This window comes from Mauremys reevesii, linkage group 16 (assembly GCF_016161935.1).
Source record: "Mauremys reevesii isolate NIE-2019 linkage group 16, ASM1616193v1, whole genome shotgun sequence".
Taxonomy (NCBI): domain Eukaryota; kingdom Metazoa; phylum Chordata; order Testudines; family Geoemydidae; genus Mauremys; species Mauremys reevesii.
Window position 1 is genome coordinate 36,965,412 of NC_052638.1, and position 24,184 is coordinate 36,989,595.

Consider the following 24,184-nt stretch of genomic DNA (forward strand, 5'->3'; position numbering starts at 1 on the left):
TCATATCCAAGTTTTGATGCACACACACAGACAACGTGGCACATGTAAACAGAATGTGCAAAATTTTAGGTGCACAAAATTGGGGTCAAGAGTGAAATCCTGGCTCCACTGAAGTCAATAGCAAAATTCTCATGGACTTCGGTGGCACCAGGATTTCATTCTGAGAATCAGCTTTCAAAAATTTGGCTCAGTAAAATCTCCCCTCTGCAGTTTTTATGATTTGATGCCTCTGGACAATTTTGCCTCCTATCTAATGCTGAATCATTGTTGCCAAAGGAAACTGTAGGACATTATCCACTAATCTGATGCTTCAGTCTCCAGGCCTGTGGTAGCATATTGAAAATATGCTTTCCGAAATAATATACCAAATTACACATTATTTCATTTGACTAACAAAACCCCTCTTGTGGTTAGCAGAATGAATCGTGTAGATCATAATTTTGACAGCGAGTACTGAGGTTGAACTGACTGTTTAGACAATTTTGCTGTCTATGCATCGTTGTTCCAGTTCAATGCGAGCAATGGCAAATTCAGAAACTATACTTACCGATACCAGGGCATGACCAAAATTTATAATACTGTTGTTTACTTTCACCAGCACTGCAAGGAGAAATGCAGCCTCGTGAACTTAAATGGCCTCACGCTGGTCACGTTGTTGTTAATACTTCATTCAAAGCACACGTTGCCTCACAGAAATGTCAGGACAAAAACAGGACTGCATCAAACTCTGATACTTTGAGTCTAGTTTTTCTCCATTACAATGCTCAGTTTATTGAACTGAAACCAAAAGAGGACTCCCAACGACGCTGCTTGATTTGGACGGATGTGGGAGGAAACAGTTGTCTATTGATTCCACTTTGATTTGTTTTGTGATTAAAAAAAAAAAGTATTTCAAGATCTTCCACGCAGGCTGCTCTACCAGCTTCCTCCTCTCACTAAATTAGCATTTTCCCTTAATCACTGTCAGGAAAGACAGTCTTTCAGCCTGCTAGTTCTGCATCTTCTGCATCGGGACTGTAGCAAAGTGGCAACAAAGCTTTTCTAATGCTTGAAATTTGAGGTCTCTTCTTTTTCTTTCCCCTGCTTTTCCCCAACACATGCTTGTACTTGCAATGCTGCAACATGTAAAGCTCAAGATGCTCTTGTATTTTGCACTGTCTTCCTCTGCACGCTTTGCAGTGCCACTCTGTCTAGATGGAACACGGACACGGTCTAGACCTTCAAATGCTATGAAGAGAATAAACACTCTAAACTTCTCCCCCACAAAAAAAAATCTGCTGGAGAACAGCCATAAATATCATGCTGGCTCAGAAATATTGAAGTTCTCCAAAACCAAAATCAGAATTATAACAAGGTGCTTTTCTTCCCTTCCCTTCCATCTGAAATACGGCAAAGCAAATGTAGAGGCAGATGTAGCATTAATGGAGTGTGGGATGTGCCTTGCTTAGGACAACATAAATATGTCTGATGAGGGAAAAATAGGGTGGAAACATAAAATGTGCACAACACTTTGTTGATGGACCGCATACTTTCGTGTGACATGTTGGAGAAATTGCTAATGAACAGCTCATTCATGGGGAAAAATATGACCATTGCATTAGGGAGATGTAATGTAAATGGATCTGCTTGGTAAGTAATCGTTACCCAAGTCAGAGATGTCTGAAAAGAGCTGTGAAATATGTTGCCAGTGTTCCTAAGACTGGAAAGTCGTAGAAGCCCCAGTTCTATGAGAGGCTGAACACCCTTCATTCCTACTGAAACCAATGAACACTAAAGGTGCTCAGGATCAAGCATTTAATAAGAATGGGTCTGAGTCTCCGATCACACTCTTATAAATAAGGATAAACGCTACTGGAGTCAATGGTTTTTTCACTAGTGTATAACTGGCAAATAAAGAATAGGTTAAATATCGAAAGAAAGAAAGAAAGAAAGAACCTTGCCAAATTCCATTTCACTCTTCTTCGCACCTCTTTTTTAATATCCAGACACATAAACACACATAGTGGCCTCTGTCATTTGTCAGCAGAGTTAATAGCAGAGTCCTCATAAGGTCTCTTATTAAGAAGAATTGTTATTTTTACAAGATCATCTATTCAATTTATATTTGGTTACTGTGAAGTTTTACAGAAATTGTTAAAAATCCACTACACTTGTCAAATAAAAGAGGTACATATGCAGTGCAGCATCCTTGTTTTTTCTTACTGTGTTTCTCCACCTACTCTCATATCTATAACCTCCAGTAACTTCCAATGTGTATTTCAACCTTTAATGAGAATTAGCTAGGTTCTATAGATCAGCCATGATTCCCAAATCATGCCAGGAAAACCCAAGATTGACCATCAAGTAGGCTCCATCTCTAAAAAATTCTTAATAACTATAAAGGGCAGTCCAGTGAAAGACTTTCACTTACTACATAGGTAGTTTAAACTGGAGAGGTTTACAAATTGTTGCATCCTAGCCACTGCTGCTATCTTCTGCTAACATCTATATGTATGTTAATTGCATGGTTTGGAGAAAAAGTCCTCACTTAATATTGATTAGTGTTAAGCATCAAAGATAACATCAAGGTCCTGAACCAAAGACCACTGATGTCAATGGACAGTTTTCCACTTGCTTCAATGAGCGGTGCATCAGGCCCCAACTGAGTCCTTTCTGAAGAGACTAGTCTAAGTTGATATGTGCCTTTGGCAAATTCCAGGGAACAGATTTCATGGCTGCCGCTGAAGTGTGGATGAAACAAGATCTCTCAAATTTTTGCTCATCTTGGAGAGAACCCAAACATGGAGGTTCCAAACCCCAAACCCCCAATGTATTGCTCAACATTTAATTTTGATTTCTCCATGTGATACCCTCCTTGTTGGTACAGGGCCACTACTAATAATGAAAACGCTAGCATCAGCGTGGATCATGGCCCTTCTTTTTTCTTTCTTTCTTTCTTTTTTTTTACTCACATAATTTGAAGCATAAGGCCCTATTATTGTCTGGAAGTGCACAATTTATTAGTGTCAGTTTCTCTGCTCTGTTAGCTCAAGACCTTGTATAAACTGTGTGTTTCCATATTCTGGAATAGATATAACTTAACTCTTGGTCTGCTTTCATTTTTCCTTTTAGAACTCAAAAATGTTCTTGGTAGAAGGCAATGCAACAAGTTCACATTTGAAAGTTAAACCTCATTTTATTCACTGGTGTTTAGCACTAGTTCATCCGCGCTGACAACTTACTCTTTCAGCTGGAAACCTAAGATCTCTCCCCCCGGCCGTGACATGTAAATTAAGGTTTTAGCTCTGGTTAGAAAGTTCCAATCCAATCAGTAAAAGTACTGCAAAAGATCAGCAACTGACTAGGGATCTGATAGTCCTCCCCGTTAATAGTGTATAAGTGAAGAGTGACCTTACTGAAGTTAATGGACCTATATTAGAGTCTAAAAAGTGAATCAGTGAGATGTTTTTGAATATGGGTGGGTGAAGTTGTTCAGATCAAATTATAACCCATGCAGAATTTTATCTCAGACCCAAACCGAACTATTAATCCAATTCCTAAAAGGTCAATTAAGTTGTCCCCAACCCCCAGTTTCATATGACTTTCTGGGCTTCTTGATTCCAATTTTAAAGGAGAAGCAGAGGTGCTGAAATACAAGAAGAAAGGATGTCCTCTTTGTGTCCCTGTTCTGACTGGAAAGAGGAAGTACTGGAAATCCTGTAAGAAATCCTGTTCTTATGAGACTTCCAGCCCCTTTATCCAGATCAGAGAAGTCTGAATAGTTCAGATAAGGTTATTTTGATTGCTTACCTGTATCAAACCAAACTGCTGAAAGTTTTGAGGTTTGTCCATCACTAACTAGGATTCTCCCATGTGAAGGATAAGAAAGAACTAAATCCAGTTATGCTTCTGGAATAAGAGCTGCACATTCCGGCACTAAAAACATCCTAAAGTTATAGGAATATATTAGGGCAATGTATCCAAAGTCTGTCTATCTATTTGATCAACTAGAGCTCATACAAAACAACCACAGCTTTCACAGAATAAATGGTACCATGGATTTTAGACAGTGAAACAAAATGTTCAGGACTTCAATATACCCAGTAAAACAGCCAGAAACCAGGGACAACTTAAAGGCGGTCAGTGAAGTAATTATCTCCCTTTCTTATCTGGCTCATTTAAATGGGCACTAGCGATATGCTAATGCATGCTAAGTACTAGATCTCCATCCTATCAAATGAGCAGAATTGTATATAAACTATTCTCTTCGGTCCTAATTAATGGACTCCGATTCCACATGATTTGCCGTAGCTCTGTCAGGAAGTTATCTTTCTTGCTGTGGAAGATCTTCTCTGACTCAAGAGAATGCTCAGGCATCCGCTTGTTCTATTCCAGACTTGTTGAACTGTCCCTTTAACACAACTGTCCATCGGGTTTACAGTTCTCTTTGTGTGGGTCTCTTAACTATTGCATCTAGCAGAACAGGATGGGATGAGAATTCTGTTTCGCTTCCTGGCTGGCAGCAAACCTAGCTGAGGTCCATGGAAATACCAGCAAAAGATTTGTTGCATCCTTTTGGTCATGTTCATTGCCATACCATACCTCTGTGCTTCAGAAAGTCTTTGTTTATTGTATGCCCTTTTAATTCTGGCACTGTCAAAGCTGGGTCCATTAACATAGCATTATTATGATTTATTAGCTGTGCATGGCAAACACAATGTTATGACAGTTGGGCTGAGATTAGTTTGCAGGTCAGCCTACTCGTTAGACTGGAACATTTTCAGGTCTGTTTAAAAGTTGGATCTGAGCTCAGGTTTTGGATTGTGGAAGCCCCAGAGGAGGAGGCAGGTCTGTGGTGCTTCTCCAACCCACCCATATGTCACCTCAGATGAATGGCAAGAAAAACCCACTTGTTAGAAAGCAGAGGTGGAAAAAAATGGCATTTGACGAGGTTAGAGGAACAGAGCTCCTTCTCTGGAAACCAGAAGCTCCTCAGACCAAGAGAAAACACTCTCACATTTTCCAGGCCATGCCTAATTTCAGACATAATTTACAAGATCAAAATACTTCAGTGATCAAAAGTAGGTACTTCTTGCATGTTTCTAATTTTTCTTCCCCCCACTCCAGTGAAAACAGTCAGATCAAAATTCAACCAGACTCCTTTTACATGCAAGAAGTCCTAAGTATTCCTAACAGAGCTTTTTCTAAATTAAAACAAACATATCCAGTGGTTTGCCAGCTTTTAAGTACTTTTTCTTTTTTGTGAAGTAGTTGTCTCTTTGTTTGTCTGGGGAAGGTCTCGTGCCTCCCTTTCCACAGAGGTGTGCTGACCTCTGAACTAACCAAAAATAGCCCAACTGCAATAATTTCAACAATATGCTTAATATCTGATCTGGCGTCTGGTTTTCCTCTTAAGTTCTGATGTGTTACATCACGTCACACCAGCCAATGGGACAAAACAGAACTTGAAGATGCTGATGTACACAAAAGGGTTGTGATTTTTAATGGTTTTCCTATTGGAGAGTCAAGTATTTTCTTGGCGGGATTGGGAGCGAGGTTAGTTTTTTTCCCCTAACTGTCATTCAAATCCATCATCGTTCAATGCACACATCCAGTAAATTGTTTCAATAGAGCTGTGGTTAGGAGAAGTATGTGTCACATAATTCTCTGCAGCCTCCTGCCTGAGGACTGTACTGTTTATATCATGGCCTTAATTGCTTTTGTGTGTGTGCGCATTTGACCAAATTCATTTAAAACACCATGATTAAATACTGCACTAAATCACTGATGTACCTAGGAATTGCTATACTGGGACAGGCCAATGGTGCATCTAGTCTGGAATCTTCAGTGGCTATAAAATTCCCATAATGTATCTAAACAGTGCAACTGTATAACTGGAGAGAAATTGTTTGATGGGTGAAGCTAATAGCTTAAACCCTTTCAGAGAGTCAGCAAGATCCACCAGCTCATGAACGCAGGAGAACTAGGTTCTAGTGCCAGCTTTGACACTAATATATTATGTTGCCTTGAGCAAATCATTTCATTTCTCTGTTCCCTTTCCCGTCCTTTCACTGTCTTTTTCTGTTTAGACTGTATGCTCTTCGGAGCAGCAACTTTCCCTTATTGTGTGTTTGTATAACACCCAGCATAATTGGGTCTTAATCTTATTTGGGGTTTCTAGGCTTTATTCTAATACAAATAACTAACAAATAACAATTTGATTATAGCTAGGGTAGCTGCAGATACTATTCTCATGCTTATAATTGTCAAATCCTTGTGTTTAATCTTTCTAATCTATTTGCCTCAATGATGTCCAGTGGCAGTGAGTTCCAAAGGTTAACAATTGATTAAGTGAAAAACTTTTTCCATCTAATTTGTTCCCTTAATGAATAAAAATTGGGCAGACACAGTCTCATTAGTACTAGGTGTTTCATTAAAAGCACAGTTACACAGGGAATTCAGCTAATTGGTTGGATAACCCAGGATTCATTTGTAAAAACAAACCCCTCAAACATGAAGTACTCAGACTTGCTAGTCGTGTACTGAGAAGTTTACTTTAAAAGCAAACGTTTAGGTTAATGGGATCCATATGATATAAATTCCTAATAACTTACCATGGGTGGGCTTATTGAACTGCTTATCATAACAGAAGTCGGGATGTTTCAAAGGATCTTTTTTTTCAGAGACTTGCTGCAGACTTTTTTCACCCCAAATCTTTAGGAAATTCAGCTAACACTCCATTGAGAAGATATGTTAGCTGTCACTCTCATGTCATGATTTGAATGGATCCCTTTTCAAACTTCATTTCTTTTAACCCTTTGACAGCAGGACAATGCCTTTGATAAATAACCAGAGCCCGGATTTTAATACTCAGTCCTGGAGAAAAACGTTCTGAGAAGAAGCACTTATTAAGATGTTGCTACTCAACCTTGGTGATGGTGGGCAGCAGGGAAAAGTGCTGAGGGGAGTGGCATCAGGGTTTGGAGTTTGTCTTTAAAAATTAAAAGAAAAACTCGAGCATCAATGGGAGATTTTCCACTGACATTTACAGGTATCAAAACAGACCCATAAAAAGATTTTGATCACTATCTCTAATTACAGAGAAGAGTGAATCATTACAAACATTTGTTTAAAAAGTCTTTTGAATAAGAAACAATCAGATAGGCCAGTATCCTCTGGATAAGTTGATGACATAATTTAAGATTTAGGAAAAGATTAACTTTTGAATGCATGAGTGCAGCCACTATTAAACTAGCCAAGAAGAAACTTCTAAAAATTAATAGCATTTACTGTAAAATAGCTTTAGAAAGACAAGCTGGGTGAGGTGTTATCTTTCATTAGACCAACTTCGGTTGGTGAGAGAGACAAGCTTGAAAGTTGTCTCTCTAATATTCTGGGACCAACAAGCCTACAACAACACTGCATATTACAACAGTGTTGAAGGTCTCTGGCCTTCTTCATGCATTCCAATTAGTGCTGGTTGCAACTTTTCCATCAGAACTTTCTTTAAAATGGAAAATTGAGGCTTTGATTGAATTAAAATGTAACATGAAAAGTGGCTGCTTAAAAAAAAAAAGAGAGAGAGAGAGGCGTCAGAAAACTGATTTTTTTCAGCAGATTCTGGCCAAACCCTTTTTTTAGATTTTTTGCCAACATTTGGGGTGGGGGTTGCATAAAGGAGAGAGCTTTTGATTTTTCAATAAAAAGTCAGCATTTGACAAGGGAAAAAAATTCTGACCAGCTCTTATTCAAATACTGAGCTACATTTCTCATGTCTAAAATTACTTAATCAGTTTATACTTCTTGCTGGGAATTGCAACATTGCCACCTTCAGGAGTTCAAAAATCTTGAGTGAGGAACCCACAAAATCATAAGATTTATTTAAAAATAAAGAGAGAAATGTTTTGTCTTTAGATTTGCCTTCTTGTTTTTGAGACTTTAGGGTTCACATTTTCAAGCTTTTCTCTGCAACCCTAGGGATGAGAAACTTACTTTTTAAAAAAAAAATGAAAGGTGAGGTTCTCACATAATCATGTGACTCCAGGAGCTGGTGCTTTAACAAAAAAATCAATATCAATAAAATCACCAGAGTTGGTAGGGAAGTAAGTAAGTAAAATGATAGGTCTCAGTGAGAATCTGTCTTTGGTATGTAATAGTAATATTGCAAGCAGTGGTTAAATAAGGGGTTTACCATTCAATTTGTTTAATTTAAACCATACAGTTCTAATATTTATACAAAATAACCTAAGAAAATAAGAGTTTGTGATGAATTTGTCTTCTGACATGCGATAGAATGAATATGTGAATGGGTGTTTTTTATCATTGTCTCAACGGAACAGGAGCTATTAGAAAGCTTTGTTTAATTACCTACCCCTTTAAACAGCAAAGCAGGCAAGAGCAGTGTTGCATGGAACAGCCTTATCATGTGGGTGTGGGGAGGGGGGAAGGTGTTTTATAAAGGACAAGTTCGTTTTCCTAGTCATCTCTGGGAAAGAAAAATTGTCAACATTATGACAGGTGTGAAAATGGTCATTTACTTTCCTGGTTTCCTGTTGAACATGTAGTTAGAACATTTAAGACACCACAAACTCTTATCATGACTGTTTCAGTATTTATACACAAAATAAACACCAACCATTTAGCATAAGCCTGGGTGTCTTAAAAAAATAAGTAAAATATACGGAAGAGAGCCCTCCCAGGTGTAACTCTGCTTACCGAAAGATATTGGCTCAGGAGGAAAGATTACAACAGCTAAATTATTTATGGTATGACTGGGCAATGATTAGTGGGGACATTATAGCAGTCTGCAAATATCTGAAGAATAATACCAGCAAAGAATTATTTAGGGGGATAAAAATGGAGAGGGGTATAACTGGACTTGGCAGAATTCACTGTTTATTTTAATGCTTTTTTCTGATTTTCATAGAATATCAGAGTTGGAAGGGACCTCAGGAGGTCATCTAGTCCAATCCCCTGCTCAAAGCAGGATCAATCCCCAGACAGATTTTTATCCCAGATCCCTAAATAGCCCCCTCAAGGATTGATCTCACAACCCTGGGTTTAGTAGGCCAATCTCAAACCACTGAGCTATGCTGTATCAATTTACATTGTCACAGTTGCAGGAAAGTATGGGTTTTATGGATGGGAGTGTCAAGCAATGACGGATGGGATACTAATGACAGTAGATGCTCAGATTCAAAAAATTAAAGCTTTATAACCATTAAAACACAAATTGTCAAAGTCACGTCAAAATATATAAATGAAATAGCTTAAATCAAACTCCAATAAGTTCCCAAGCAGCATTGTTCTCACTTTGCTTATTTATACATGTTGATGGTTATTGATGGAAATAGTCTTTCATCGATTTGTGTGTATGGTGAAATGCATGTTACCAGCACTTACTGAAAAAATTGAATCCTCCCAAGCCGAGGTATAACTCAAAGTAATGGAATAAAATTAAGAAAGAGAAAATGTAAACTAATTTCAGGAAGAACTTCCTCACAGAAAGGTCCAGTAGTCTGTGCAATAGTATCCCAGCCCCATTGTTGTGACAGTTCATAAGTATACCAGACAAAACACCAGAAGGGGACAAATTCATATATTTCTGTAAGTCCTTTCATCTCTAAATTCTAGGATTCTGAAGATAACGGTTAAATACGTTGGGTAGTAAAATGTGAAAGCATGATTCTCCCCTGAATCACTTACTGAACAACACTGCTTGATGTTATAATTCCCCTTCTGAGCTATCTAATGGTACCCCAAAGCTTTGTCCTCACTAGCTTCAGTTCAGTTAAAATTCGCAAGTTTGTGTTCTACACAACTGAAGACCCAAGTTGCCAAACCTCACTTATTGGTCCTCAAAATTATTTCCAGGTGGTTTGTTGCAGGTGTAACAGGGATCATTGTATCCTATCTCTCACAGCATGAGGGACAACACAAGCCTGATATATACCAGGATATATAACACAAGCAGCTGTGCCGAGGTAATGGAATATGTTGGTATGCTAGCTCTCAAGCATCAACTGAAGTATAAATGAACCTGACTTTGGAAGTCTTGTTCTTGTCCTTAGTGGCCAGCTGACTGCTTCAAAATGCCACCACTTAGTACATTGCCGTTCCTCATCTCCACACAAGAGAAGCCTGGATTAGGAATGGCGGGTAGGAGGACATGTTACAGGAAAGGATCGAGGTACCCTGGCAGAGACATGAGGAGGATGCTAGTAGGCTACTTGTCAGCACTGTGGCTAGCTTTGACCAGGGGTATTAAATCCTCCACTTCCTGGGAAGCAAATCCACACACAGTTTTAAAATAAATAGGAAAACGGGGGCGCAAAATGCCAAACACTTTACAGTAGCACCTTTCAGATCATACTAAGGCTGTTTCAGTCCCAGGACTTCTCTCTGTTTCTGGTCATTTGAGGGATGCGGTTAAAGCACTAAATCTGGATGCCCCAGCCTCTGTTTAAAACCAGCAAACATGGATTTTACTTGTCTAGCAGCCCTAAGCGCTGGCCTACAAATCTCACCTCTAGGAGGCCTCAGAAGTAACTGAGAGAATTTGCAAGCTGAGATTTCTTATTGCTATGCTGTAAGATTACTGTGTTAGTTAAAGGCTTAAAAGGCTTGAAAAAACTGGGCTGGAGAGTTAGTGAAAGAGAGAGCAGTGTTTATTGAGCAATAAAAGAAACATTATATTTCACTGCTCAGCTAAACTGCTCTACAGAAGCAAATCCCCATGCCTTATAATACAGGGTGTAATAAATATTAATACCATAACGGGGTCTGTTGGAAACAATCAGCAAGGCCCTATCTCAGTGTAATCAAGCCTTCCATAAAATTAAGGTCTTGCTTGTGCTCCCTGCTTTATTGTCTAACAGTACTGAAAGCCTCAAGGCTCCTTCACTCAAGACGTGTTTGAGTGTCTATTATGAAGTTCTAGTTGGGTTCACCTCTTGAACAGCTGCACTCTGGTTACCCTCTCTCAGGGACATCTTTCCAAGGCCAAGGGTTAGGTTTCCTTCTAAGGATTAAGCATTAGGCTCATGTCAACAAGGTGGTCGTGGAGATATAGGCAAAGCAGGAAGGACTTATGAGGCTGGTGGAGAAAAATCCAATGATTTTCAGACAGTAGATTAATTCTGATAATACCATGTTGGATCATTTTTTCTAATGAGTCAGTTGGGTCAAGTTCCTCTGGCAACCACAAAGTCTGCCATTAATAAAATTAAAAACTCAATCATAATTTCTAACCTCCCCTTGCCCTCTTTCAGAGGCTAAAAGATAAATAGCATGTAAAAATGAAAGCCTCTTTTTTTTTGCCTTTGTAAATATATTCTTGCTTTTTCACATTCCTCCCCATAATTTTGAATTGTCCTGACCTTCTCCATGTTGCACTGGGCACAGTGATATCCAGAACATATGGACTTAATTGTCTGATAGAAGCAGGGCAGTAGTCAAGTTTTTCCACTGACCTTTCACAGTTCAGTCATGTGTATATTACTTATCTGTGTTACCGACTGCATCCACACATCTGTACCTGAGTTGGGCTGGTTAAAAGCCTTTTTCCTTCTGCCAAGTAAAGTAAATAGTCTCATGTTGAGACTCAATCTGACATTACAGTTGTTAGAGCTGGTTGAAATTTATTCCTCTTTTTTTTTTAAAGGGGTCTTTTCCTAACAGAGTTATGTGTGTATGTGCAAAATTTATGTTTCATGTGAGATTTTGGGGTTATCCAATATGAAAAAAAAAAGCTTTCCAAAACTGAAATAAAACAAAGCCTGAACATTTTTAGTTTTCAAACCAAAATAAAAAAACAAAACAAAAAGAACTTTAAAAAAAATTAAAAACCGAAAAATGCCTGGATTTTGTTTTTTCTTCAATAAACCAAAAAAATTATGTGAAAAAATTGTAATTGTATTTTTTTTCATTCTTTACATTATTTTGTATGAAAAAATACTATTTTCCAACCATCTTTAATCATTATTGAACTTTCACATTATTAATTAGCTTTCTCTAATTTTCTTCTGGTCATGTTACACAAGGTTTTTCATTTGATGGAAACAAATGAAGAGAATATGGGGCAAGCCATGCTTATTCAAATAAGTAATCCCACCAAAGTAAATGAGATTCCTCACAGGAATCAAATTACATAACCGGTTCTATTTATGTCAGTATTACATTCTGGATAAAAAAAAGCTTTTGTAGGTTAACATGAAGCTGGAGATCAGGAACCTACCAATGGTAGACATCCAGAATTAATATTTTTGTGGCCAAATATTGGTATATTCGTGCCACCCATTTGATTTAGCATGGCTGTAAAGAATAGAATGGTAGAAGACAGATGGTCTTATGGATAAGGCAAATCACTGAGGTTCAGGACACCTAAGCTTTGTTCCTGATTATATCATAGGCTTCCTGTGTGATCTGGGTAAGTCACTTGATTGCTCTGTGCCTCAATTTGCCCATGTGTAAAATGGGGTTAATAATAGTCCCTGCTTCAAAGGGGAGTTGTAAGGATAAATTAATTAATGGATATGAGGTGCTCAGATACTACAGTGAGGAATTATATTAAGAAAGCCTACAAATACAATGAAACTTGATCTTCTTTTGCAATGATCTACTGATTATTTTTCCATCTCACGTAGTGACAAGTGGCACCTTATCAATATAGCAGAATCATGTTACCTCCAATCTCAAGTGCTTAAAGGAGGAAGGAGTGAGCTGAATCAGTTAAAATAGGTTATTTTTTCCACATTAACATAGTTTTATTTGTTTCTCTCCAGAGAACTACATTTGATCCATGATGCAACAGCAAACTGAAGTGCTGTTCATTTTATCTTTGACCACAATTCTTTCTGAGCTTCAATAATGCTTTATTGAGGACAAACCCTGACAAGTTTGCAGTGTAAAAACTTGGTGTGTGGTGGGGAGAGGAAGGAGGTAGCTATTATTAGCTCAAGAAGCATTTTTAATCTGACTGTACATGATTCTATTCTCACTTATATCAGTTTACTGTAGTTACTTCAGTGGATTCACAGCAACATCTATGAAAGAAAACACCTCATTTCCCCTGGCCTGTAACTTTAAGACAGCCAAACTCATTTTACTGGATTTTTTTTTTAAACTCACCTTTAGGATCAGACTAAATATGATAAATTTTAGTCCTAAAGTACGTTTTTGGAGAACGTGGGTTAAAATAAAATGACTTTTTTTAACCTAGTTGCTTGCAGTGTTGTGGTAGCTATATTGGTCCCAGGATATGAGAGAAACAAAATGGAAGAGGATAAAACATAGATAAGATACTACTTCACCCACCTTATCTCACTCTACCTTGTCTTTCAACTTAGGTTTATTATCTTTATGGTGTTACCCAAGCTCTGAGGTCACTTATGATCATCACAAATGGGGTTTAAATCTCAAAAGAATCTCAGCGGTTCACACTTTAGGTGACTAGGACAGTCTTAAAATATATATTTTCTATTTCTTGTATAATTAAAGTCTCAATTGTAATGCTACAGCAACAGTTCTTCTATGTTCCCTGATATCACCATTTCTCTAAGGTAGTAGTGCACATCTGTAATATATTATGGAAGTAATTTGCACTTAATTGCAAAGTGCATTGATTAGACCATTGCATAATAATTAAACTTAATTAACTTTTTACAGTGCATTGGTATTTAAGTGACATACTTGAACTGGCTTATCAGTTCTAATTAAAATGCTTGTTTGAGGTGTTTATCTTAAAGTGCTATCATCATATCTTTCTAATTTCAGGTGAAGGCAAGGCTGGGGATTAACAAATGGGTGTCAGTCTTTGACACAGCATGAGTTACTGAGCATTCTCAATTGTTTCCATGTGTATGTCATCTAATGTTCATCTCAATTCTATAAATAGTGGCCAATCTGATTCTTTTCTCTCTCCCCTCCCCCCCAAATTAAACAAGATGTGTAACATTAGTAGGGTATAGTGAGGGTGGGAGCCTCAGTTGTTAGTGAGAGTCATGCAACAAACTCTAAGGGAAAAATTGTGTTTTCTAGGATGTAATTTCAGGTACATCTTTGCAAAGCATCAGATGATGGCATTTCATGACAAAGGGTAAAATTGTGAGGGATTACTCAGAATAGGAGTTTTAGCTGGGTTCAAAAGCTTAAGGACTTGGAGTTTGGTTTAGGACATAATTGTTGTTTTGTTTTGGTTTTTTTTAATAGCAAAACTTATGCTGTTACATGTTCATGGTTAGAGTAGGGGTTTGATCCTATCTCCATTAAGGTCAGTGGCAAAATGCCTATTGACTTCAATAGAAGAGGATGGAGTCTTACATGTGTGATTATTGAGAGGACTGTTTCATAGCCAATCTTCACACTAAATAGGAGAGCCACTTATTTATACTATTAAGGGGTAATTTCACCTAACTCTACACTGTTTTAAGACTATATGGTTCAAATTATTCACACTTTGGAAACTCAAAGAATTTGAGTTGGAAGATTAAAGTGAACTGACTTAAAATGTAAACAGCACTTTATTTACTATTGAATCCTAACTCAAAAGCAGCTCCGAAGAAAGACAAGTTAAATTATATTAATGAGGAGAAGAGGATATATTTGATCTGAAGTTGTAAGAGCAATAAAAGGACACTTTCCAAATGGAAAGAGACTTGCAAATAAACCTTAATGTTATAGTCAGCAATTTATGAATCACTTGGACAATGAACTCTGCATATGCCACATCCATTTTTTAAAAAGTGTATATGGTGGTTGGTCAGAGCTTTCTAAACAAGAAAGAGATAATTAAGAAAAGAATGGCTACAGCTTTGCTGGCTGCCACCTATTTCTCACCACTCACCTAAATGGTTAAAAATATTGTTAGCCAGCTGTGTTCTAACCCACCTGTAATTTATCCATCTCATCTAAATTATCATCTATTTTAATATTCAACATTTTTTTTAAAAAATAGGGGTAAATGGAAAGATGAGTGAGGCTGTATGATGCAGTGGAAAAGATTCAAAATGAGGAATTCAGAGGACCTGGGTTATATTCCCAGCTTTGCTTCAGACCTCCTGTTGAACTTTGAGTCTCAATTGCCCATCTGTAACAAATGGAGATAATGATGTCCATGAATGTTAAGACTAAGCTGAACTGTACCAAAATATAGAAAAGCAAAACAAAAAAAATGATTCAGCTGTAACATATTAAGAGATGCACCTCCCCTGTTCAAGTAAGTTGAGTTTGGGATTTTCTATAGCATGTGGTTGTATATACAAAATACATATCAGCTGCTTGCATAAACAGAGCAAAACTGATCCCTAGGCTTTACCTCATCCTGATAGTTCCTCAGCTTCACAGATGAATAGAGACAGTTGAATAATATTAATGGGATTATTTGTCTGGCAGACTTTGTTTCCCCCCCCCTCCTTTTGTTTTTATTATATTGTTTGACTAACCTTTTATTCAGCATTTCCCCAGTTTAAAGAGTTGCTCAGAGAATTTACACAGTCACTTCACCAAATTCATTCTCTGATGAATCTTTCAGATACAATATTTTTGCAGAAAAAAAAATATTTTCCTTTTATTCACCCAGTTTGGCAACCAGGGAAAATACAAGAAAAGACCCCTTGCAAAGTTCAGGTATGATACTCAAATTGATAGGGTTTTTTTTTTTTTTTTGCCCCTCTCAAGATTTTTTTCTACCAGGCTGAAAATAAAATGGTAGTGAGATGTTAATCAAAATATCCAAACATGCCCCGATTACTGCAGTGAAGGGCAAACAGAAAAGCTTCCTTATTTCGCTACTGAGTTTTTAAATATCCTTTTAAATATCAGTCTCTGACTCCACTTTAAAGTTTGATAGAGGGGGAGAAGGAGAAAAGAGAACATCTATTTTTAAGCAGCAGGAGAGTTCAAGACCTGTTTGGTGGTTAGCTTAGAGCTTGAGTCCCAATGTTCTTAGTGATTTCTTTCTGGAAGCGTGAAATGTCATAAAGCACCACAGTGATGCTTTTATGAATGGCCCATTTGTCTCCTTCTCCCCTGGCAGTCCTTTTTCAGCCCAGACTTGTCCAGAAGCCCAAAGCAGTTTAGCAGATATGGCAGCTAGCAACTCCTGCTCACATGAATTATGAAAACTTTAATAGAGCTCAGCTGACTTTTACTTTATAAGCTGATGCTTTTTCTTCTGCTAACTATTTTTCTTTTTTATGAGAAGGGAGAGCATGAGGTGCTGTTATACAATATTTCAAGGCACAAGCCAGTGCATCGATCAACCATTAACAAGAAAAATTATGGTCCTAAATCAAGCTCCAGGTGTAAACATCCCTGAATTATACGGGTAGTTGAAATTCAATTCTGAATTTTGCAAATGGCCTCTGTCTTTCAAATGGGCAGAGCAAACACCAGATGTGGACACTCCTTGAGCTTCAGGGGTTCATGATCTATGTGTAGTTCCTGGTGTAAATTTTGCAGCTTGGGCTTATCTCTTCTTAAGAAAACAAAACACTTTTTAAAATATTCCACATCTGGGTCACAAAAATTGTAACACTGTTGATGAGAGTGCCTCTTAACCCCCTTGTTCAAAGAGGCCAAAAATAGTGTCTTCCCCAGACTGTAGGAGGCATACGTTAAAGGTTTCAGTAAAGTTTGTTTAATTAGAAGGTGTTAGCAAATCATTTCAGAAGCCTTACTAGCAAATCACCTAAGAACTTCTTCTGGATCTGATTGTTAAAATCTGTTTCCACAAAAAGATTGCCCTTTACTCTTTCCAGCAAGCCAGGGAAGCTTGAAACTGAAGGGATGGCTTTTTGCCCAGACAGAGAGGAACTGAAATAAGTATGAGCAAGGTTAAGAATTTTCTTTATTGAGAGCACCTGCTCCTATTTTATATGTAGCTGTAGTTAAAAATTCCTTCATTACAGCATTCTCTGTTCCACAGGAGTGCAATGCAAGCCTTTTGGTACTGAGAAAACTACTCTGTGACCTCTGCTGCGAAGGACTTTCCTTGCTCCCTCCAAAGGATCTAATTCATTTCCAAAGCAACGCAACAAAAAGGCCTCTTGCGGATACACACACACTGATTCTTTTAAAGTCAGTTCATTTGTGGCATGTGCTGACAAACTGAAGAGCTGCATTTATGACATTTCCGAGGAAGAATTACTGAGCATAAGGGTGAAGGCTTAAAGGCATAGGCCAGCTTTGCTCACACAACTCTGTGGATAAAATTAAGTCCTAACCTGCAGCCCTCAGTCCTATTCTTGTGTTGGCCACGTTCCTCTGTGATTGCTACTCCATCCTGACCAGCAGCAACTTTTGATATGGCAGTAATACGCCTCTCTTGTTCAGAAACTGACACATGGGCTTGCAGATGCCAAAATTGGCCTTTTGGTTAGCCAAGTTGGGTTGGCTTTGTGACGTGGCAAATGTTGGCTAGGGACTAGACTGAGATCGCAGCATTCATTTGGTTTGTGTGTTTTTATAGGTAAAGAATTAGGACTAACCATGCAAACCTTACTTCTGTATGGTAGTTCCCTTGACTCCAGTCAGACTACTTTCAAATCGCAATGTAAAAAAAGAAGTCTATTTCCACATTTTTATATGAAGATTAGCCTTCACCTTTTCCATCAGGCTGGGAATGCTTAAGACTGAAGGGATGGCTTTTTGCCCAGACAGAGGAACTGAAATAAATATGAACAGACCTAATAACTCCTCACATGAATATAGGCTGTCGAATCAGGTCCCTAGCCTGTAACGTCCTTTGGGACAAAAAGTGCCAAATAAATGTGTGCACGAGAGAGAAAGAGAAGGTAAGTGAGGTAATATTTTTTATTGGACAAACTTCTGATAAAGTAAAATTCCAATAAAAGATCTTTTCTCTCTCTCTCTCTTTCATATCCTGGGACCAACTTGGCTGCAACACTGGAAATAAATATATGATTGAACCAATAATGATGTTATGCACAAGCACTTGGACACAGGAATTGTCAGAGTAGTTCAGACCAGTATCTTGTCACCAACATGAGTCAGTACCAGATGTGCCAGTGGAAGGTGCAAGAAATCCTGCAAGTTCCCTGCTCCCAGGGAAAGTTTCTACCTAATGCCCAGTTCTTAAAGTTTGGCTTTATATGCCTCCCAAACTTGTTTGTTTTTAAATATTTACTACCCTCTTTGAATCTTGCTTAGCTCTTGGCCTCCGTGATATCTTGTGGCATGGAGTTCCACAGGGTAATTGTGCCTTGCGTGAAAAAGCATTTCTCTTTGGTCAGTTTTGAATTTACTAATCTTCCCAATTTGTGTTTTAAATACAAGATTTTATCAATATTTGTGAGGTAAATGCTTCTACCTATTAGGTAGACAATAACATTTTTAAATTGCTCTTTTTATTAGCAAGAGACTATCTGATAACTCCAGAGTCAATATGTGGCTGTTCAGTGCCCTGCATGACAGAATTCATGGGTCTGAGTGGAGCCCTTCACACTCCAGTCTCAAACCACATGAACAGGATGTTGATCGTAGGGAGGAGTGGAGGCTAGTTGCTAGGATGCCTACAGGTTAATATTCTGGCACTGTGCTTTGTGCTAAACACTTTGCCTCAAACACACAAATTACCTGTTACCCACTGTGTAGCATACACCTACAGCACTATACAAATAATCACAGATCATTTAAACTGGTAGATAATTCCGACATGGCACATTCAGGGCAGTAGGCTCTGTCAGGTAAGGTGACATTTGCTCTGAAGTAAGAGAGACCAACCAATTGGTTTGTGACTAAATTGTGGCTTTAGTTTTATTTTGACCAGTTTGTTTGTAGATACCGATGGCCAGCATTTCCATATACAGCCACTGGGGACTACTTGAATGGGATAACATCAAAGAGTGCTCCTCAGATATGATGAAGTGTAATTGAATCTGAGTTTCTTGCCCTATAAATATGTCTTCTGGGATTCCTTCCCTCCTCCTTTTTAGTTTTATAGGAAAGGATTATTGTAAATTCTGTGTTGTGCCCAATAGCGCAAAAGTGTTTTATCCCTCTCTTTCCTGCACAAATTGTACCTCCGAGAGTTGCTGTATATTCAGTAAAAAGAACAGGAGTACTTGGGGCACCTTAGAGACTAACAAATTTATTTCAGCATGAGCTTTCGTGAGCTACAGCTCACTTCTTCAGATGCATAGAACGGAACACACAGACAGAAGATATTTATACATACACAGAACATGAAAAGGTGGAAGTACCCATACCGACTGGAAGAGGCCAATCAGTTGAGATGAGCTATCAGCAGCAGGAGGAAAAAGAAAAAGAAATCTTTGAAGTGATAATCGAGATGACCCATAGAAGGTATGAGGAGAACTTAACATGGGGAAATAGATTCAATTAGTGTAATGACCCAACCATTCCCAGTGTCTGTTTAAACCTAAGTTAATTGTATCTAATTTGCATATTGCATTTTTTTCCTCCTGCTGCTGATAGCTCATCTCAATTGATTGGCCTCTTACAGTTGGTATGGGTACTTCCACCTTTTCATGTTCTCTGTATGTATAAATATCTTCTGTCTGTGTGTTCCGTTCTATGCATCTGAAGAACTGAGCTGTAGCCCACGAAAGCTTATGCTGAAATAAATTTGTTAGTCTCTAAGGTTCCACAAGTACTCCTGTTCTTTTTGCGGATAAAGACTAACATGGCTGCTACTCTGAAACATGTAAATCCAGTCAAGACCAAATCTTCATACCCGGATAAATAAATAAAATTCTGTAAAGTCCATAGATTTCCTGGGTCTTTTGAATGGGATATTTTTGAGGGGCGGGGAGATATACTACAAACAATACCTAAATCTGACCATGTAGGGAAGGACACAGCAATCTCTGATCTGTAATTAATTCCTTGAAGGATATAAGCATGGCAGCAAATCCAGAATCTCTTTGCAATCTGCTAAATATTACAGGAATGAATGGCTGGCATAAGGAAAGGAATGCTGATTTAATGTGACAAGTACAGACTTTCTGTTCTAGCTTTTCCTGGGTTGTGTTTAGTTTATTTAGGGTTATTGCTCATGGGTACTTGCTGTTTCATATTTAGGAATAGAAGCAACACAGATAGGGTTACACTGAAAAATATACAGGTTGCTATTAAATCTTTTGTTACCTGTAGGTAAATTCTGCACCTGCACAGGACCTTAGAATGGAGAGGACTGTGTTGGACGAGCTGCATATAGTGCTAATGTCCCAGAATTCTAGTTTGGCAGAGGGACTCTAACATTATTAACAACACCCCCTTCCAACCTTCACTCCAACAATACACTCATCTCTGGACCTAAAAACTACTTAGTTAGAAGGCTACATTCAGAAAGGAGTGTAAAAGAGTGAGCCTAAATTGGTTGAACTTATATTTTTCCCCCCAGTTCCCGTCTTCTAATAACTGAATTGGTCTCTTAGAGATACAACTACTTAGTGCAATGATGATATACCCTTCCACATTGCCTCTGAATTTAACTCAAAATCATTAGGATAGTGGCTTGTAAAATCAGACCTTTTGCACAAGTGTGATTATATAAAAAAGAAACCCACTGGGTCTAATCTGAGCATCCCATCAGCCTTTGTAGTTAAATCTGCAGCCGGCTGTGTTAGTAAAGTCCCAGGGCCTGATGCTTCACTGACTGGCACTCTCAGCAGTCATTTGCCCCAGGGCAAACTCCACCAAATCAGAATGATGGTGTTTTACACCCACTCTCATTCACTGTGCATTGGGGTAAATAACTATATGAGGTCCTCAGGTGCTTCAACTATATGGTGAATCAGGCGCCCAGAGCACAAAGTATTATTTTAGGTCCTATCCTTAGCTTTTTTTTTCCCCACCAACTCTCCCCCCCACACACACACACACAAGCCCTACCAAAATAAAACACTCCATTCTACCCTGGGAAGATGAGAGAGAGAACAAACCACATGTGACTCATATCATTTAATGCACTACTAGAAGATGCTCAAATACTGTGCTAGTGACGCTGATATAAGAACTATGTAGAATGGAATGGACTAGCTGGTGTGTATTGACATAGTCCACTGATGTAGCTTTAATGGAACCAGCTGAGGATCTGCTCCAGTGACAATAACTTTTCCAAGCTGCAGATGCCAAAAGTTTTTTATCTTTTGTGATAGAGAATAAGTTAGCTTTGTCCTCTGGGTGGCACTTTCATCTCCTCCCTCGTTGTGAGCTGTTAGCAATTTGTGTCTTTTAATTCTTACGTTGCTCTTTTTATGGCTTCTAAATCTCAAACGGATTGTTTCTACTGATCCAGAGCAAGCTCTAGCTAGACAGGGCAAGCCAACCGAAGTGGTGTTTCTAATGGACTATGAATGTTCTCTCCCAAAGAAACAGAACTGAAGCAGAAGAGATCCTTATGTTACCAGACATTACCGAGCCCTTGGTGTTGAAATGCAGGTGATCAGTTTCCAATCAGATAAGATGATGGCAGTTCCAGATGACCCTGCCATGAGTTTAAGGAATCTCCATGCATGGAATGTTGGGATTAGGTTTCACTTGGAGCCTGGACACATTTATAATGTTTCAGTAAATGAATAGGGAGTACGGTGACCCAGCAGGGAAATTTATGGTCCTGGTTGTGACTCTGACAGGACTTTGGAGTGAGATATCATGGGCTTGGGGGTGGAGGCTCATCTTAAACTCAAATTGGGGTGGAGGTGAGAAGCAGAGATAAAGCAGCTGTTGAAAAGCTTGAGCTGTGTGTCTCTGGCTCAAAACAGCTAAACAGAATTTTCTCCCCGAAGTGTCAGCCATCCACCAATTATCCATTAATTGAAAAACATTCAAGCCGTATTTTCAAGGATGAATCAAGTCCCATGTTGGGAGGTCCTGGAATTTGCCAATGAAATCTTCGGAGATTTAGTCCCCTTACAAGGAGGAGGAGGAGGAGTATTTTCACAGGGGAAGGAATTGTTCCTAACACTGCACATTAATACTTGTGCCAGACCAGGGAGCTTTGCAACACAGTGACCTTTCACTCTATAGTTTGCAGTCACATAACTCATCTTCCTTTACACCAGCCCCAGCGATTTATTGCACCTTTTTGTTTTTTAACATCTCAAAGGCTGATTCAGATGAGTCTCCTACAAAAAGTGGAAGATAATCTTTGTCTAACTTAGTGTAACTATGCATCGTAACTCCTCCTCTGCTGCTCTTTATGTGCTTGCTTGAGCTTTGGGAAACTTTGGTTACAAATAAAGGTAGATGGGGTTGAAAGATTCCCTGGACAATGTAGCAAAATTTGGTAGTATTTTTTCATCCTGATTTTGTTTTATAACAGTCCTGTTTCTGGTTGCCAAATTTTCTACAGAAATATTTTTTGAAAATAGAATTTTTTGGCTTTGAAATGGGAAAATCAAGCCCAAAATGTTTAGACTGTGAAGTAATACAGTTTGTAAAACACAACAATCCACTTTCAAAAAAATTCACCCAGGTGACTAAGCCAACCAATCAGAAGTTACATAGTGGCAATACAGGAAACAAAAATCAAAGACCGCATAAACAAAAAAGCATTTTTCAGAACAACCAATAGGGTCTCAATTATTTTTTGTTTTAATCTGAAAGAGAAAACTTTTGAATTTTTTCCAAAATTAAATACCAAAAACAAACAAACAAAAACCAAAAATTTCCACCACCTCTATCTGTGAAACAGTTGAAAATGTAGAATTTGTCCTAATTTGAGTTTCTCTGGAAACTCAAAAGTCAACCAAGGTTCATCAAAAAGTTTGCAGAGGTTCCCAATTTTTTTCAATCATTTCTGGCCCAAGTTTGTTTAAAATTGGACCCACATATCAAAACCACACGAAAATATGAAACTCTATTGACTCAACTGAGTTTGCTTTTGGACTGAACTCAAACCAAAGTTCAAGGGGTTTGAACCCAAGGCAAACTGAAACTCAAACGAAAGGCATTCACAACTAGTTGAAACCAAAAAGTAACTGAATACCAAGGATGAAATCCTGGCTTCGTTGAAGCCAATGGAAATTTTACCATTGATTTTTAGTGGGACCAGGATTTCATCTTGAATGTTTGCAGTGCTCACCAGAAGCCGAATCTGAATTCTATCACCCTGATTTGACACTGGTAACTGTGTAGGTATTAATTCCTAAAGGAACTAGCTGATTATCATTAACTTTAAAACTTCAAGTCCTCTGTCAGCCACTTTGGATTAACAGTTAACTTAAAATGAAACAAATATGAAACTCTGATTTACTTCTTACTTTTCTTGGGGTTAAGAACAACAACACATGTCAGCATACCTTATCTTTGCCCCAGGCCAACAGAGCTCAAACCTCTCCAGTTAAGAAAGAAAGGACTAAAAGTACTTTTTGTTTACATCTCTGTGCCTTCGTTTCCTACCTTTACTTCCATACTTTTATCCTTAGATAGTTCTTTGATTTAGCGCAGTTTTCAGCCTCATATCAGTCATATTTAAGTGTTTCTATTAACTTTAATTTGAAAGGGCAAAAGATGCCTGTTCAGAACTCCTTTCTGGACAGTTCACATGTTATGTGGTGAGAAAGAGCAGCTGATATTGCAGTGGCATTGTAAGCTGATAACAGAGGTTCCTCGGCTGTTTTTTCAGAGAAATCTACACTCAGGCAGCAGTTTTACTGGAATTTAAACCATTTCATGTGGGCAAAAAACTTTGAATTCTCGCCAGCAATGATAAACACATCCCATTTTTCTTTCCTTATCTGTTTGCATTTTGCTAATATCACCTCTCATTCCCTTCCGTTCATTTCCAGTGGCTATTATCAGTGGACAGCAATGATATCCGCCCCACGCAACAAAACTACAACATTGTCGAGACTTTTCTCACACAACTGTTCTCTTTTCACGTAAGACATGGTTTACAACAGACTATATCTGGGAAGCAGGGCTTTGATTCAGAGAGAGCCTTGTTTATAGGAATTAAGGTCCAGCATATAGCAGGTGAATACTGGAATTAAGATGATACTGCTTCTAAGGGATTTTGAAACTTTAACATAGACTCTGATTCCAAAAGATCCACAAATAGACTCCCATTAATGATAAAACTCCCTTTGACTTCAACTAGTTTTGGACTTAATGAGTGAAACCATGCTAGCATTTGTTCTAACATGTAAGTACATTTAGAAGTAGACAACTGAGATGCTAAAAATTTCCTTGACTGTCTTCATTGGTCTGAAAAACATTA

At 38.3% G+C, this 24,184-nt stretch overlaps 1 long non-coding RNA gene across 1 annotated transcript; it reads left to right on the forward strand.

Moving 5' to 3' along the window:
- Nucleotides 1–13,908: 13,908 nt before the first annotated feature.
- LOC120384745 lies at nucleotides 13,909–18,287 on the forward strand. Its single transcript, XR_005589082.1, has 3 exons — nucleotides 13,909–14,029; nucleotides 14,933–15,193; nucleotides 16,904–18,287. It is a non-coding gene; the product is annotated as an uncharacterized LOC120384745 (long non-coding RNA).
- Nucleotides 18,288–24,184: the final 5,897 nt, after the last annotated feature.